Source organism: Grammomys surdaster, unplaced genomic scaffold, assembly GCF_004785775.1.
Source record: "Grammomys surdaster isolate TR1022 unplaced genomic scaffold, NIH_TR_1.0 126091, whole genome shotgun sequence".
In the NCBI taxonomy this organism is placed as follows: Eukaryota; Metazoa; Chordata; class Mammalia; order Rodentia; family Muridae; genus Grammomys; species Grammomys surdaster.
In genome coordinates, this window is record NW_021620899.1 from 1,309,464 (window position 1) to 1,327,743 (window position 18,280).

The 18,280-nt window shown below is 41.9% G+C and overlaps 1 protein-coding gene across 3 annotated transcripts in view; it reads right to left on the minus strand.

The window, feature by feature from the left end:
• Ica1 (islet cell autoantigen 1) overlaps positions 1-17,030 on the minus strand; it is a 136,707-nt gene extending 119,677 nt beyond the window's left edge. Inside the window, exon 1 of one of the 3 annotated variants that reach the window (XM_028755950.1) lies at positions 16,919-17,030. The gene's annotated coding sequence lies outside the window, so the exon portion shown is untranslated. Of the gene's footprint in view, positions 1-16,610 lie in introns of all 3 variants that reach the window. The other 2 variants (XM_028755951.1, XM_028755949.1) reach the window with 2 other exon arrangements.
• Between the last annotated feature and the right edge of the window lie 1,250 nt (positions 17,031-18,280).

Genomic DNA, 18,280 nt, shown 5'->3' on the forward strand with positions numbered 1-18,280 from the left:
AAAACCACCCCCCCAAACACCCAATGGGATAGAACTGGATACAAAGAGGGTAGAGGGTGTGTGTGTGTGATATACATTAAGCCAGCAATGTATTTTCAATTCTTTAGAACATTGGAGTTGCCTATGTCTTTGACCCACTTGACTTGCTGACCTCATGGCTCTTTTTAGGTGGGACCCAGAGGCAAACCTCTCTGGCTACTCAACAGTAGTTCAACTTCCCTGGGAGTTCCTGAGAAAGAAAGGGCCTCTGGCCCAACATAAGATCTCCGGCTGCCAAGTATGCATTTAGTATGTGTGCTAACACTTCTGGATGCCCTTCAGATCAACTGATACTATAATTAGGCTGGTGTGGTGGCAAGCACCCTTAAAATCATAGGAGGTCTTTGTTTATTTTGAGTTGTTGTTACTTTTTTTTCCCTTTAGAAATGTTTTAAGAGAATGGGATTGGGTATTGGAATAAGAAGGAAGAACAGACTTTTCCAAGTATTTGAAATGACAGCAACCCATTGATACCTCTTTCCTCTTCCTCATGGAGGGCATCCAGCTATTGAGACAAGTTGCCTCAGGAAGAACACTTAAGGTAAGTGCACTTTGTGGTCATTCTGTGTATTCACAGAAGAGCTACACATTCAAGCTCTCTTACCTACACACACACACACACACACACACACACACTCACTCCAAGTATACATTCACTTAATACTCTCAACAAAAATTACTATAAAATGCTAAAAAAATGAAATTATTATATTCTCTCATTGAGTTTGGTTTACCATGAACTGTTAAGGGAATTAGTACTTTCTGATTAATTTTTTGTTATTAGAATAAAACATTTTTCATCTTATTTTTGTGGTATGTATTTGCAGGTGTGTGTGCATTAATGCATATGCATATATGTGTAAACATCATTTGTCAGGAGCTGTTCACCTTGTTTTATGAGACAGGATTTCTCACTGAGACCTGAGGATCACAAGAGAACCCCTAGTCTCTTATCTCCCCAGAGCTGGGATTACAAACATATGCCTCCATTCCTGACTTTTTATGTGGGTCCTGGGATCAAACTCATATCCTTGTAGGTTGAGATACCTCTTTTTCATTTTTTTAACATGTACATGATAGTATATTGCAAGGCATTGCTACATAATAGATCTCTAAATTGTTTTTATCTTGCATGACTAAAACCTCATCCCCACGGAACTGGCAACTCACCATCAGCCCCTGTCTGCCTCTGGCAATCACCATTAAACTCTCTGATTGTGAATTTGATAACGTTATAAATGTGACAGTGCAGTATTTGTGTTTCATGATTGGCTTCTTTCACTTTATACAATGCCCTGTAGCGTGATAGAGACCAATCTTCCCTCCCCTTTAAAATGGAGTAACTGTCCATTGTATGCACCACTGACAGGTTGTTCCCATACTTAGCTACTATAAATACTGATGCAATGAACATATGTATCATATACCTTTCCTCAAGACTCTTCTATTGTATAAGTATGATTTATAATCAGAAGTGGGATAGCTCACTCATATGGTAGTTTTTTTGTTTTGTCTTGTTTCTTTTTGAATCTTCTACAGTAGTTTCTACAGGTCCAGTGTCTGCATGGAAAACTACTCCAGCAGCACATCTGGTCCCAAGCTTTCCACATCCCTGCCCTTCAGGACCACTTTTCTCCAGAGGCCACACTATTAAGCACTAGCTGACAGCTCCTATGGTTTGAATTTGCATTCCCCTGATTATCAGTAATGATGACCATCTTTCTGTAGTTTTGCTGACAATTTGTTTATTTTTGTTAGAAGGTCCCTTCAAACCTTTCTCCATTTTAAAATCGAACACTTTTTTTTATCAAGTTCTTTGATCATTAGAACTATATGGTTTGCAAATGTTTTTTTTTTCTATTCCATAGATGGTTTTTGATTCTGCTTCTGTTGATTGCGTTGCTGTGACATTTTTGATTAATTTTGATAGTAAAGCATCTACCCACTTTAGTTCTTTATACAAACAACAAATATCACTGAGTGAACTGCCTCTTCTATACAGACTCTCTGGATGTTTCCAGATTACACATCACATGGCAGTGTTCCCCAGTAGTGTTGCCAAGCCACTGCACTGAGCTGTTCTAGCGTGAACTCTAGATTCTGAGGTTCCTCCCTGATGAACTAGAATTTCTGAGAAAGGGTCTGGAGGCCCATACTTACAACAAAGCTTACATATTAATGTGATTTCTAAACATACTAAAGTCTAAGAACCACTGATAAATGCAAGGAAAACCAGTCAGGAAATGGGTCTTTCTTGAACCAACATGGCAGGGAGCAATAAAATCACGGGTAAACAAATAGGTGAACCATGCAGGTATATCTAAATATCTCATGCTAAAGCAGCTCCAGTCAGAGACTGCATCTCTTTCTACACATGTTCAGACACCACACACGAAAGACAACTAATGAGTAGCTTAGGATTTCCAGACTTAACCTATCCCATCTTGACATATCATTTTCTAAACTAACAGTACCATTTTCATTAGTTAAAAAAATCATTGTGGGGCTGATGATATGTCTCAGGAGGTAGAAATGCTTGCCTGACAACCCAAGTCTGATCCCCAGAACTGACACAAAGAATCAACTTTACAAAGTTGTCAACTGACCTCTATACACACCCATCCCTCTCTCCTGCTCTCTCATACACCCGCATCAATAATAATAATAATAATAATAATAGACAAAATAAAATTAAAACCATCATAAATTTTCACCCTTTCATTTCTGCTCAATAGTTTAGCTAAGCAAACATGACTATGAAACAGTAGTAACTATGAAAGAGGCATTGCCTTTGACATGAAATGACTTGACATCTACATTTGCTCTGCTCAATTAAAAAAAAAATCACTATTAGCTACAATGTAGTTTAAAATGATCTGATAGCCATAGTTAAAGAAGTCAAAAGTAATGGTGAAATTTAAATCTGTTATTTAACCTAACATCTCTAAACATACAATTGGAAAAGGTAATCAATATAAAAATTTCCAGGATATATTTCACATTCATATTTTTGCACTAAGTCCAAGATATGCTGTATATTTTACCCACACATTAAATTTCAATTGAGGCTGGCCATATTAAATGCTCAACAGCCTCCTGGATTAGGGAGTACAGTATTAGAGAGTGTACAATTAACAGTAAAGACAGATATAAAAACATACTTCAGAGAATCAGAAGATCTTTGAATTTGAACAGGCTCATAAGATAGGACCAAAAAGCTACACAAAGTTGTCAACAGTATCAAGTTGATCACAGACTTTAGGTGTCATGAAGACAAGGCACCAGTATCTCAATTGGCACACCTTGCCTTAAAGGATATCTGTGTTTTTGTTTCAAGGAAGGCAAAGCAGTTCACCAATGATGGTAATGATGGTGGTGGTGGTGGTGGTGGTGGCAGTGGTGGTGGTGGTGCTGGTGGTGGTGGTGGTGGTGGTAGTGGTGAGGAAGAGGAGGAAGAGGAGAAAGAGGAGGGAGAGGAGGAGGAGGAGGAGGAGGAGGGAGAGGAGGAGGAGAGATCTTATTCAAAGGCTCTAAGAGTTAATAAAGGAGTATAAGTTTTAACTACAGTAAAACAATCCTAGAAAGGTGGTAATGATATCCTAGGCAGTAAGTTCTTGCTCTAAGTTAGAGGCAAAAGTGAGGAATGCCTTTCTAGTCAGAGGTTAGCACTTGCCACATGAATGATGGTAAGACAACTGACCCAACCCCCTTGGATTTTCTGAGGTGCACCTTTAGAGGGTTGCAGTATGTTTGCTTCACTGCCCATGGTTAGGCATTAAAGCCTAGTTTCTCCTAGCTACTGCGTGAGGTTGAGAGAATATTATGCCCCATGGGAAGAACCTGGGAGCAGGGAAAAGGAGTTCTTTATATTTTATATTAGGGTTCTGTGCAATCATTACACCCATTTTCCTTCTTTATACACGCTTTCTGTAGGGAGCTCTCAATTTGATTCCTCGAATGTGAATGAGTAAAAGACATTAACTATCCTACTTGCCTTTTAAAAAATTGCTTTAAACGACCTTACAGTTTAGGCATAAACAAAAGTCTTGGTTTTTTTCCCCACAATAGTCTGAAGCTCACAGAATGCTACACACTAAAGGAGTCAGTCTAGCCTTGCTTCCTTGAACCATGATACTGGATTCTTTTTGACAACATGATAGAAAAAAGGGCAATCTTCATTCCAAGCAGGCTGCCTTCAGCTCTGATGAACACTTGTTCTGGCTTAGAGCATTTTCCTATGAGTCTTCACGGCAGTGATGTTATCTGGTGGCCCTTCTGATAACATCAACAAAAAATATAATAATCTAAAGCTCTTGAGCCCACACTCAAGGAAAAAGGCAGACTGATCACTATTCTACCACAACAATATTTGAAGGCAAGTAGCTTCCTCATGAGAGATATTTTCTAAGTGTGCCATGTTTCCCAGAAGCCTTCATGCTTATAATTCCCCTTCCAGTTTCAGTGGTAGAATATCCTCTTGTGGTCAATAAAACCTTTTTCTGTTAGATAAAGGCTGTGAATACAGAGACTGATCCTTTGTGTGTGTACTGAGCTTATGGTACCATGCCTTGAACTGAAGATTCAACATTTTCATTTTTCCAATTTATTCCAAATGTATCTATTCTAGATTAAAAACGTTACCATCTTAGAGCTCTTCATGAGCTCTTAGAGTTCTGTTATGCACAACACCATTTAGGTTTCTTTGGGAAGTGCACCGCCTTTCTTCCCATAACTACACACCATGTAGGAACAAGGTAGCATGCTGGAAGTATCCCTGGGTAAGACCTCTCCTCTCTCACACCAGCATCTCTAGACAACATAGCATCAAGTCTGCAATGCAAATCTGTTCACATTTCAACAATCCTGAAATTGGATGTGTGCTATGATCATCACTGTCTTGCCAAGTATTTGGCAACCACTTTTCTTTCTTCAAGGAACATAAACAGTAAGCCTCACAGCAATGATTTCTTGCATCTGATGAAATACAGAACTGCCTGATACATTTCTAACTCTTACAAGCCCAGGGACCAGCATTGCACATCCTGGTTGGTTAATTTTCTCTGGCTCACGTGTCCCCACTTCAAGAAAGAAAGGGCTTTATTCCATAATGGAATGAAGGGCCTCATTTACAATGAGGGCCTCTGTAAAAATGGCACATCAGTATATATCACATGTGCATATAGCTGCAAGGGAGACCTGTAGTCAGGGGACAATCAGTGTGGCCTGCCATAGAAAATGCATGGCAAGATAAAAGCAAGTATTCAGTGCTAAAGAGACATTGAAGAGAAGGAGCTGAGCTAGTGTGCTATATAGCTATTAGCCAAGACCCTAAGAATTAGTGGTTATGGTCTGACAAAGGGTATGCGTTTGTATGAAGGGAAAGAAATAAAGTTTTCTGTAATAGAATTATATAGTGGTGTGTGTAACCAGCCATAAGCAGATGTGTAGTTTTAAAAGTTTGTTTCTTTCATAAGCCCAAACCTACTACATGTTCAGCAATCACTTTATAAAATTCAACTGTACCTAACTTTTCTTCAGTTAGTTAGAACCACTACTTACTTTCAAATGATCCAAATTAAGCCTACTTTGAGTCTACTTCTCTGGTGTGTAACTTCGAATGAATGTCAGTCATAATACAGACATTATGGAATGAAGCCCCCTTCTCGCATTTTCAATTGGGGACACATGAGCCAGAAAAAAAACTAAAGTCAGAGAAAATTAACCAGCCTGGGTATGCAATACTGGTCTCTGGGCTTATAAGCATTAGAAAAGTATCAGGCGGTCTAGGTATCAAAGTACAATAGAACTGAGTGTCTGCAATTCCTTTGGTAGAGTATGTTTTCAATTCTTTTATCCTACACATGTATCTCTTGTCATTAGCCTGTATGTCAATAATGAATTTTATAAATTCTTGTAACCAGAAGTGTGTTTTAAGTATAAATATTAAACTAGTTACATTAAGAACAGTGAAAAATATGGAACAATTTCTTCAAGCATAATTAATTGCATTTCTGTTTTTAAAATCTTGGCTCATCAGATGCTGTCTTCATATGGTTGGGAAGGGGAGCATGCCGTGGAGGATGGGAAGTTGAGTTAACCATCCGTCTTTGCACAGGCTAAACAAATGATGATGGTTTTGACTAGATTTAGTGGGTGTTTTTCTCTTCCCCAAAATCACAGGGCTACCCTTCAGATTTCCATAAGGTTACAACTACTTGAACATTTCAGTAGCTTCTATTTCTGGATTTATGTTTCCCTGAAATGTTGTTTTGACATTTCATAAATTCACAAGTAAATGTGAGGCAGGATCATGCCTTAATTTTGTGAGTCAGAAAATCTTCCATGAGGAAAACAGACTTCTGACCTTATTCAAAGCAGCTAAGAGGTGGCTGAGTTTCTATTACCCTTTACAGATGCAAGTCACTGCTAAAGTTGTATTTCATGTTAATGAGGGCCTTAGTATATTGAAAAACAATCATTTCTTCACATATTAAATTAACTCAAGCATTAGTATACAGGGCATAATTAACATTAATGATTCCACAAAACATTAAAACCAACCTCCCCAAATAAATATATTTTAATGCTTCCTAAAATGTTCCTGGATATCAGTAAAAGCTGGTACATCCATGACAACACCAAAAATGTGTGCCTCTCCAAATCTCTTCACCTATGTGGCTTTACCCACCATTGGTAAAAAGTGACCAGGCAGGCTGACCAAGGATTCCCTCTTTCACGGAAGTCTAGAGATAGGAAACAGCACATCTCTTGTTTTGAGATGAGATAACTAGGTTCTAAAATTGGAGGTAACTCATCTAAGTTGAGGTCCAAGGTCAGACTTACAAGAAGGAACACTGGAAAATGGGTAAAAATAAACCAGAAAATTCAAACTGCTCGCAACGGTTCTGCTCTATACAGGTCTCACTCCTCTTCCCTGCTGCAGCCCTGCTTTCAATGGATGGCCCTAAGTAAATTCTCTATTACAGAAAACATAGCAGCCATACCAGGGGGCTGACATTTGCAGACAATAACCGTGAAGGAAATCTGTAAGTGTGAACCACGTAAGATGGCACATCAGTCAACTGTGACACTAGAAACAGGAAAAGAGCAAGGAGTTGGCCTCTGCTGATAAAAATGTAATGGCTGTATAAATTCTATCTGCCTTTGACTTTATCAGTTTATATGACTTTCAAATGCTAATTCAAGCATAGCATACAGATTTTAATCTGTACTTATGGTAGTGTTTTGTCCAAAACATTAACCTGAGAAGGTGAAATGTCAAGGTGACAAATGAAGAACACTCTAGCAAGAAACACACATGTCCAAATAACCTTCTGTACAGAAACACACCTTTCAAATGTCAGCATGGGGAATTGCTAAATGACTGAGCCAGATGTTCTTCTTAGGCTGCATTTCAATTGAGACTCGGATATAAAACTTGGAAGGCTCTTGCATATGTTACTTGAAAACAGGGAAACCAAGTCTAAATTTTTTAATGAAAAAAATAATCTATAATAAGCTAATTTTATCATGTAAGACTGTTCAATGTTGCAGCCACTGGCAACTAAACATTGGAAATACAGCTAGTCAGAATTCAGATGTGCAATCTGTGTAAAACTCACAGGTTGTTTCAAAGACTTAATAAAATAAAATAAAATAAAACAAAACAAAACAAAATGAGCCAAAATACTGCAAAATATCTCATTAATAAATCTCTATTTTATGTTTATACAAATCATTTGTAGTTCACTTACATATGTATATGTATTTAAATTTTATAAAATTGTATTTTATACTGCCATTGCCTTTATACAATAAATAAAATATTAAATGGAATTTACCATATATATTTAAATATATGGATAATCTATGTATGTGTTATATATTTTTATATATCATGCCGAAATATTTTTATGTATTGAGTAATATAAAATAAAAGTCCATTTCATCTGCTTCTTTTAGTGTTTTAAATTAAGCGCACTTTATAACAACCAGACTGCTTCAAATCGTATCTGTATGTCTACCATAGTATTTTTACTGGACAGCCTTGGTCTAAGGCATTAGGCAAATCAGCAAAGAGCTTAGGTCACTAATATTCCATGCTAAATACATGATACCTTTAATCCATTTCCTTCCTAGAATTGGAGATTTTAGTTGATCACAGATATCATTTAAAAACATATACTCATATACACCAATCTTAAATGACTTAACCTACAAAATTATCATCCACCCCATTTTCCTAACTTTTCCTGAAAGGCCCAGTCAATATATTAAACTTTCTGATTCACATAAGATCTGTACAAGTTATAGAGCAGACAGGGCTACTAAAAGACCAGCAAAAGTGAAAAGACTTTTGAGAGGCCAAGGCAGGAAGATAGGTAGGTCAAGATCTGTCGGTGCTACAGTGTGAGACTCTATCTCCAAACCAAAAACCGCAAAGTGGGCTGGGAGATATAGTGTCATGGTAAAGTGCTTGCCCAGCATATGAGAGGCTCTAAGGTTAGGTTCAATCTGTGTTTTTAAAAGTATAAGAGAAATCCCTTTCTATACCTGACTCTCTCTCTCTCTTCACATAACTACAAATATGAATATAAGATGGATACAGGTTTACAGATGAAAATACACAGAGATATAGTCCATGAGGAAAACAGAGTGGTTAGCATAGTGGAAAGAACAAGACTGTGGCTACAGGGACCACAATGATATAAAAGCCTCTGTTAGAGGTTAGGATGTGTCTGTGACTGTGGACTCTTGAAGCTGAGAATACAGAGGATGTGCGGATCATTTAGCCTAGCCTCCTGTTTTCACGGATAAGGGAACTGAGGCTCATGGCTGAAGGAAATTTCCCAAGGCACAGAGTAAGCCTCTCTCATTAGACATAGACAGCCGAAGTAAACACATACCAGGATGCGGTTTATAAAATGTCAATGCTGTGCAGAGGGGCCTGTAAACAAGTCACCACAGCTCCTCTCTCTGGAAACAGCACATATTCAAGGACTTTCCTTGGTTAAACTGTGACAACTAAACCTTTTCTGAGGTTAGAGTGGCTTATGAGCAGGGAACGAAAATCTTGAGAGTCAGCAACAGAGAAAGAGAAAACAGTATTTTGGGGGCATCCCTATTAACTGGGCCATCTAATGTTATGTGAGAACCAATGCTTGATACCTATCCTAGTTTCTTTCTACTTTCTCAGTGAATATACTCCTGAGATTAAGTAATACAGAAGCCCAAGGCTCATACTGGTTGCCTGGACAGGAATCTGGAAGGGCAGGTCAGTGTGTGTATACTTGGTAGGGCTAGCCCAGTTATAATAACAAGGAAGTTGCATGAAGCCTTCAGGTCAGCAGGACAGAGGAGAGAAGCGGGAAACAGGAAGGAAGGATAGTCTGGCACCAACACATATGTTTTACTGTGATGCTGCTCAGGGCAAGGCTGAGAGAGAACACTGGTTGAGAAGACTCCTGGCCTCAGGGAGCAGCAAGTGGGAAAAAGCTCCCCAGGGGAATGAGAGGCGGTCTCTGCTCCTGTACACGGTGAACTTGTACTGGACACCTTCTGTTACAGTGTCTGCTCTCTGTGTACTGCTCATGTCTATAAAACCACGTAGCACCATGTGGCCTTAATGACTGTGGTCCTCTGTCTGCTCACTAAGAGGCACAGTGAGCCCCAGCCCTCTCTGGCTTTGGCCACCTAGTATTCTTTCTATTTCAAATTAGTTCACATCCCTTGCCTTCAGCTCTCTGTTCATGTTCAATTTCCCCCCGCCCCCACCACAATACCATTCTCTTCCTTCTATCTGTTTCTTGGAGAACCACTGAAGGATTCCTCAAGAAAACACTCCCCTTGCTAAACCATCCTGGTGACTCTCTTCCTCCTTGTCCATATCTCAAATATCACTATATCTACGCAAAGCCCCACATTAGCTGTCTTACGACATACTCTACTTGCTCTATCGAGGTGATTTCCTATATTTCCACCTTTAGTCACCAGTTCTATGCCAATGACTTCCACAATTAAGCACCTCTCCAGCATGAGGTCCATATCATCATCTTCACCTTTATCTCCCCCCTCCTCCCTTCCCCCCCCCCCCCTTAAAGTGAGCTCTTTACTACTGAGCTGCATCCTTCCTCTCTGAGACTTCATACAGAAGTCCCATAAGCTGTTCCAATTCAGTAAATCTAAAACTCAATCTTCCCTCTTTCCATCTCCACCCAGTCTCTAAACTGACCGACCGCCAGCACTACCTCCATCAGGTAGCCTAACCTGAGAAGCCGCCTTCTCTTCTCATTTTGTGTCCATTACTTCTCCAGCACGTCTTTCCCGTTTCTCTCTACACAGACAGGCCTCCGTCTAGAACCTCCGAGGCAGCACTAGTCCTGTGTCTCCCGCTCCATTCTCTTACACTATTTTCTGCATGATTTCTGTAAGATGCACATTTGATCTGCTGCTTGTTCTCCAACTCAAAACACATTCATCACTGTCTCTTGACACGAGCGACACGCTGAACCTCTTGGCAAAACCACAAGACTCCTTTTCCCCAGCTTGTGCTGCATGCCACTAAGACCTGCTGCTCCTGGCCATTTAGGATAGCTAGAGCTTCCCGGAATATACTCTGACAGCTGCAAAGTCCTACCTTCGGGTCAGTTGACTAACTTACAAATTACAGTCCTAGAATCTCCTCAAATGCCACCTCCTAAAGGAATTTCCCTCAACCCAACACACGCCTTGCAGTCCATTTCTTCAGGGATCTCCCCATCCTCGTATTCCCATTTAATGGACTTGTGGTAGGAATACCCCTGTCCTTCATTGTTCTTCTGCATGAGTTGGTTCTATTTGTATCTCCTGCTGGTCCCTTGAGAGCTGGAACCTTCAACTTCATCTTTATTTCTCTCTCACCAAGCACAGCACCAGGAAGTGCTGGACAAAAGGTTATATTGTAGGCAATCACTAACTGAACACTTTACACATGAGGAACATCTAATACAATGATTTCATCGTCAGGACATGATCAAGGAGAGGACATTCCATTCCCATTTTGCATGCAAAGAAAGAAAACAAATTTTACAAATAATTAGTAAGTAATTTCCTCCTTGGCCGATAACTGGTAAGCTCAATCCAGGTTTGGACTTCTGACTTCCTGTTTTGAACTACTCCACATTAGGCTAGGTTGAAATGAGGTTGGCTCATGAGGCTAAAACATAGTCTGAGGTAACCACTGGCTCAGGTTCTGTTGGTCTGTGGCCACTACAGTGCAACTATACAAACAATACTTTCAAATGATGACGGACACTCACTCACTATTAGGACTTCTACCAATAAGGAAAAGGGGCACCGCTTCTCAGGACTGACAGATTGCTCTCTGGCTAAGGATGCTCACCCAGAAAACATCACATAGAAGGCTGGATTTCTTCTCACACAGAGTCCAAACACTAGTACGTTTCAAGCACTGTTAAGTGTGTCCTAATCTGGGAACAGAGAAGGTGAAGGCAGCGACAATGAAGAGAGTAAGCAGTGATATGAATGTTTAACGTGTATGCTACCGGACTGCTCCTCCTGCTATGCTCACCATCCAGAACTTGAGGACCTTTCTGCTCTTCAATTGACACTGTCATAAAAGTTAGTATTATCTGTATGGTCAGTAATTCTTTGTTTTCTACTCCACAGCACTCTATTGCATTTAGCTGTTGTTGTTTTTACTTTCAATCACTCTGTCTGTAATTTCATGTATTTTGGCTAATTACATTCTAAAGTCCACACCTGCAAAGCTCTCTATTTCTAACACCCTTTAAATACCAAGCTTCTATTCCCTACTGATACCGCCAACGCTTTTGCAACTACCCAGCACATAACTGAAACTGATTCTGAGTTTACACTGATGAGTAAATTTAATCTTCCCAGCTCATATATTATCTACCTTTCCTAGTTTCCGTGGCTATACCAAGTTATATACTCACAAGTAAAGAATAAGAGCTAGGAGCCACAAACGTGAGAACAGGCGGCATTTCTCTTCCTGGTCTGAGTTACCTCATTCAGTATACTATTTTCTAGTGCCATCTGCTTTACCTAAGACCTTCATGATTTCATTTTCCTATACAGCTCAATAAAATCCAACTGTGTACATGGACCACGTTTTCATGATCTATTCATCAGTTGAAGGAAATTTAGGTTGTTTCTATTTTCTAGCTACTGTGATTAGAGCAGCTATGGGCACATCTGAGCACACGTCTATTCAGCAGGATGCTCAGTTCTCTAGGCACGTGCCAAGGAGGAGTAAATCTGGGCCATACAGTACATCTATATTTAGACTTCTGAGAATTCTTCACACTGATTTTCTGAGTGCCTGCACCAGTTTACGATCCACCAACAGTGAATAAGTGTCTTCTTTTTCCCACATCCTAGTCGGCATTTTCTGTCAATGGTTTTCTTGATCTTAGCCATTCTAATGGAGGTAAGATAGAATATCAAAGTAGTTTTAAGATGTGTGTCCCCAAGAATGTACATTCTTTTGAGATCTTTCTTAGGCTTTTTAAAGTTCTTCTTTTGAGAACTCTATGTATTATATTATATTATATTATATTATATTATATTATATTATATTATATTATATATGAATTGCTTCTTTGATAATTTTGAATTCTTTATATATTCTGGATATTAATCCTCTATTAAATGGATAGCTGGAAAAGATTCTCTCCCACTTTGTGGTCCTGGAACCTAGAGAAGAGCCTATGACAGGCACTTTTCTAAGCCATTACAATTCCTAACTGCATGCTAAATACTTATCCTTATTCCTACAGTAAGTAAGTGTAGCTCTCAAACCTAATCAAGGAAGCTTCTTTTTGCTGCAGATTGAGACCATTACAGAAACCCACAGCTGATCAAAACGCTGAAAACAACTTGCTGTGGGATGTTCAGCCCCAAATGACAAATCTGTAACACAACACCCTACACCTAAGGTTCAGGAAACACCATGGGGCATGAGGTGGAAAAGTTTTACAAGCCAGAGGACCAGGATGTCTCCTACAAAATTATGTCTTTTATGATTTATTACAGGGAAGCCACATCCATGAAATCTCAACAATATGGTGGAAGCCTAAACAAGACCCAAACAATGGCAACATCAGGTGACAAGTCAGTGTGGATAGGGGATATCTCACATGACCCTGCCTCTAAATGAAGAGTTATAGGTGATTAATGACTTCAGAGACGTGTGTGTGTGTGTGTGTGTATGTACCATCATAACTTAAAAGAAAATCATAGCATGACAGGATGTGGGAGAAGTTGAGATAGGAGTTAGACAGATGATCAAAATACATCATATGAATTTTGATTTCTCAAATAATTAATACAAATATCTCATTAAAGAAGGTCAACTTAGAGGATAAAGAGCATACAGAACATGGCAGAGCAGGGTTCCTCACCTCATGGAATCCAGGAAGCAGACAGAGTGAGGGAGCAGAAAAGAGGCAAGACTTGATACATGTGCAATCTTGAAAGGTATGTCCCCATTAGATCACCTCTTCCAATCAGATCCTCCACTACTGCCTTCAGATTATGAGTTCATTGATCAACTAATTCATGGATAAGGTTAGAGCTCTCATGAGCCAATCTGTTCCCTAAACCCCATGTTTAAACACTATGTCTTCAGCATTGTGAGCCTTTGGGAGAGATTTCCTCACAGGCTCCAACCCTGCTGGACCTGAAATTCAAAGCCTGTGAGTTCTCTGTACTCTTCCTCGGTTCTAGATGTGGTTGTGGAATGAAACACAATGGCCAGAGAACCAAGAGAAGTTAGAAATAAAAGGTTTCACCTTTACCAGCTGTGGGGTGTGAGGTCCTACTAGGCAGATTCTGGATGGGCATGCAGGGTAATTAGGCTCATAAACTGTAATCTATCCTCTTCCTTTGATGGTACATCTCTATACCTGATAACAGAGACATCAGTGAGCACTGGCTAGCCCTATTGTTTCTGCCTATCTTTAGGCTTCCAGCTGCCAGGATCACTCAGCACAGTGAGGACATGTTCCCTGGTTCAGATGACCTATCAGCTTCCCTACGTTCTCCTGTGGGTTTCTGTAACACAGTTCATATTTAACACGAGTTTACTCTACTAGATCTTGTCACGCACACTCTTCCACTGATAAAGCTGTTCTTATCTGAAGAAAACAATGTACTTGTATTATCAGATACATTGAAAATGGCTACACTGAAGATTTTCTACTGGGGAACAAAATTTAATGCACTTATCATAAGTTTAGATACAGAAATAAAGATGCTAGGTACCACAGCAGTTGGACTGACACTTGGGTCGACCAGATGGAGGAAAGGCTATAAAATCACAGGCAATTCCCAGCTGGTGTGTTTAGCTTTCAGTGGAGGATCAAGGGTCAGTGATCTAACCTCAGGTTTCTCCACTTCTTACATGTGGCAGAACTCTGTAGTTTAACTGCTATGTTTTCTTAAGATTCATTTTTAATAACACTGAACCATTTTCCTAAGTAATAAGAAATGATATTATAAAATAACCTCTCCTGTAATCAAAACACATGAATGGGCTAACACCAAACATGTTTGAGAGACTGAAGATCACAAACCTGCTTTGACCCTATAGTAATCTCTACAAAGATGTTTTAAAAATAAAAGCTGATAGAACCTCTGTGGCTGCTCCCTGAGAGGTTCTACCAGCACCTGACCAATAAAGATGCGGATATTCACAGCCAATCATGAGACTGAGTCCAGGACCCCAATGGAAGAGCTACAGGAAGGACTAAAGAAGCTGAAGGGGATTGCAACCCCATAGGAAGAACAGTATCAACTAACTGGACCACCCAGAGCTGGCAGGAACTAAACCACCAACCAAAGGGTATATACATAGAAGGAGCCAGGACTGCAGCTACATATGTAGCAGAGGATGACCTTATCTGACATCAATGGGAGGGGAGGGAGGCTTGATGCCTCAGCATAGGGGGATGCTAGAGCAGTAAGGCAGAGGTGGGTGAGTGGTTGGAGGAGCACCCTCACAGAGGCAAAGGTGGGAGGAGGGAGACGGAGGATGGGGGGGTTGTGGAGGGGTAACCTGGAAGGGGAATATCATTTGAAATGTAAAGGAATAAAATGATTACTAAAAATAAATAAATACATACAATATGGATTTGGCAGTGAGATGGCTGGGGCAGGCAAAGGCACTTGTGGTACTAGGCTGGCAACCTGACTTGACCACCAAGGCCACAAAGTTATTCTCTGACCTACACATGTGAGGCATGCACGTGTGTTCACACATCATGCACAGACACATACGTACTTATATACATACATACGTGTGTGTGTGTGTGTGTGTGCCCGCGCGTGCGCTGAACAAAGGGTGAAAAACATTTTAGAGCGTGAATTTCATAATCATGTCCTACTTTATTCACGAACTTCTGAGCAGTCAAGATGTCAGATTTAAACCAGAGGCCCATGGAAACCAATTTGAAAGACTGCTGAAACAAACACGCACACATGCAGTAAGTTATCGCTTAAAGGACCATAATGGTCAGCAAATACCCCATGTGTCTTCATTCATGACCATTTTCAAACCAGCTGGTGATGTCTTTTCCAGGTCCATGGAATGTTTAGTTAGCACTCGTTCAGGTTGATGGATAAACCCTTTCTTGTGCTATATTCAATGCTATCTAAAAATGGAGAATATAGTCTCCTTTCTAATCTTAATGCTCCCCCCCCCCCCAAGAAACCCCAAACGTCATTTGCCAACATTATGGGTATGGTGCGTTAAAGGCCCCAAAGAGAAGTTGAGAGGTTTGGGGACTCTACAAGTCAAAAGATAGTGTGAAGGTTAACGGAGCCGCTTGGGAGAAAGACTGGCATAACAGGATATTACTTTCAGAGGAAACAGGAGCTGCATCAACCCTGGAGCAGGAAAGGCGGAGTCAGCAGCGCAGCACCCAAAGGAACCCCGCGTGCCAGGGTTTGTAAGAACGTGGCATGCTCAGTGACTCTTCCTAGCCATAAGGGGCCAACCACAGGCCTGCTGGCACCAGTCATTACAAAAAAGGGTACCCATCGGCTCTTAGCCGTCCCTGCCAAAATAAAAAACAGCATAGGAAGAACAGCAAAAGTAAACGTCAGATACCGCTGCAGGTGAACTTGTCAACAAGTCAGCTCTAGACACAAATCCCAGGGGACCTGGGAGAGGGCGAATGAGTAGGCCAGCCCCAGGTCAGAGAAAAGGAGGCCGGACGGCGGTCGGGAAGCGGCTTGGGTGTGGGCGCAGGTGCTCTCCGGTTTCCCTCCCGCTCCCTGGGGGCTGACGCACGCTCCTAGGGCGCGCGCATCTTCCACACATCCAGGCCCGAGGGAGGATCTGCGGGAGGGAAGGGGGATGATGCTCCTCCCGCACCCGGATGGAGGGGTGTTGTGGATGAGGTGACCCGCCTGGAACCCACAACCGGCAAAGGGCAATAGAGGCGGCCTTGGCTTGGCGCCCCCGACCGCCCCGGCAGCCGGGCGTCTCCCGCTGCAGCATGCAGCCCGCCCGGCTCGCCCCCGCCCCGGCCCCGGAGGGCAGGTACCTCGGAGCCCCGGCCCCCAGGAGCCTCCCGGCGGAGATCCGAGCGTCCCTCCAGCTCCCTGCGCCGACGTCAGCGTCAGCAGTGGCGAGGGAAGGGGCGGGGAGCTCAGGAAGCGGTCCTTCCTGCAGCGGCCGCCGCCAGCCAGAATGGCAGCGCGGAGCCTGTGCGCGCCGCAGCGCAGCGCCACGGCCGGAGCGGGCGCCCTCCCCTCCGCCAGAACCCGCCGCCTCCCTCTCTGCGGGGACAGCGACGAGCGGCCGCTCTCTGAAGGACCTAGGGATCCCAGTAGGGAAGGGCGGTGGTCTCACCTTGTTTGGGGCGGATCAGGGATGAGAGGAGCGAGAGTCCCTCTCTCTACTCCCTGGGGTCTTCCCGTGACCCCCATCTCTAGGGTATCCGGCGTTTGGACCTGCTGTCAGAGATGACCCCGCCCCTGCTCTCGGGCAGGTGTTCCACGTGTCCATAGCGTTCGCGTCACAATGACCGTCTACAGGTGGCTGACGCAAAGAACACCCCAGAGTTCTTTCCTCGTGTGGTGTAAAGGGTGTGTGCTACTTTTATAGAGTTTGGTGGCTCGATTGGACAGGAGATTTCTTGAGGTCAGTGCCAAAGCAGTCAGAGGTTTGCATCTCGAATCCAAATTTGGGCTTAAAGACTAAAGGCTGTGTTAAGAAAACAGCTGGATATGTATTTACACACCTGTTTTTCATGTCCACACGCCATATCCGTCACTTATACTTCTTTTAGACATAGCGTTTCTTCTCTTCTTATACCTTGTCGCAAAAAACCAAATCCCAGTTTCTGGAGTATCTTGCATATCACAGGAAAGGAGTATCAATGCTTCCTAATGCTGTCTATACTGATAGAGACACTAGGCTCATCCCTCCTTTGATGTCTATAGATAAATTTGTTGAATGATTGCCGCTAGGAACAGCTCAGTAGGTGGAAAGAAAAAAAATTTACTGAGTAATGATGCAAACAAGCCAGAAATCCACAGTGTGGGTTGTTTCCTGAGTGCCAAACCATATACTGTATCTATCCTTCACGCTGAATCTTACTGTGGCCCAATATAGTGGGTAAAATTATCCCCGTTTTAAGGGTGAAGATAGTGTTCAGAGTTCTCTACGGAAGACCAGTGGATCTGATAGCATTGGCATGGCTCAGTGGTGAAGAGCCAGGGTTGAACCTATGGTTGTCTGAACCAAGAGACCTCACCTAACTTCAGGAGAGAGTGGTAACTAACTGGTCACAGGTCTACTCCTGTCAACTTGATGCCCAAACATCAGTTTTAATAATAACATTCCACCTCTGGCCCTTGAAGGTTCATGTTAATTTCATAATGGAAAATACATTTAGTCACCTTTAAGAGTTGCCAAGTCTTAAGGATCCCAGCATTGTTTCATAGTCTTCTTCTGAGACTTGGGGAAACGTTTTAACTCTGAGCTCCAGAAAGATTAAAAAACAAAGTAAGCCACACACTCCCAATACACCAAGGCACAGAAGAAGCATTCCCATTCTGAGAGGAGCGGAGGGAGACTTAGTAAGGATGGTGCTGAAGCAAGAGCAACATGCTGGCAGTTCCTTGGGCTTGTGGTGGCATCACCCCGGACTCAACACACTTGGGAAGCCCCACCCCTTCCAGTCTGCTACCAGGAGCACATGTAGCTTCT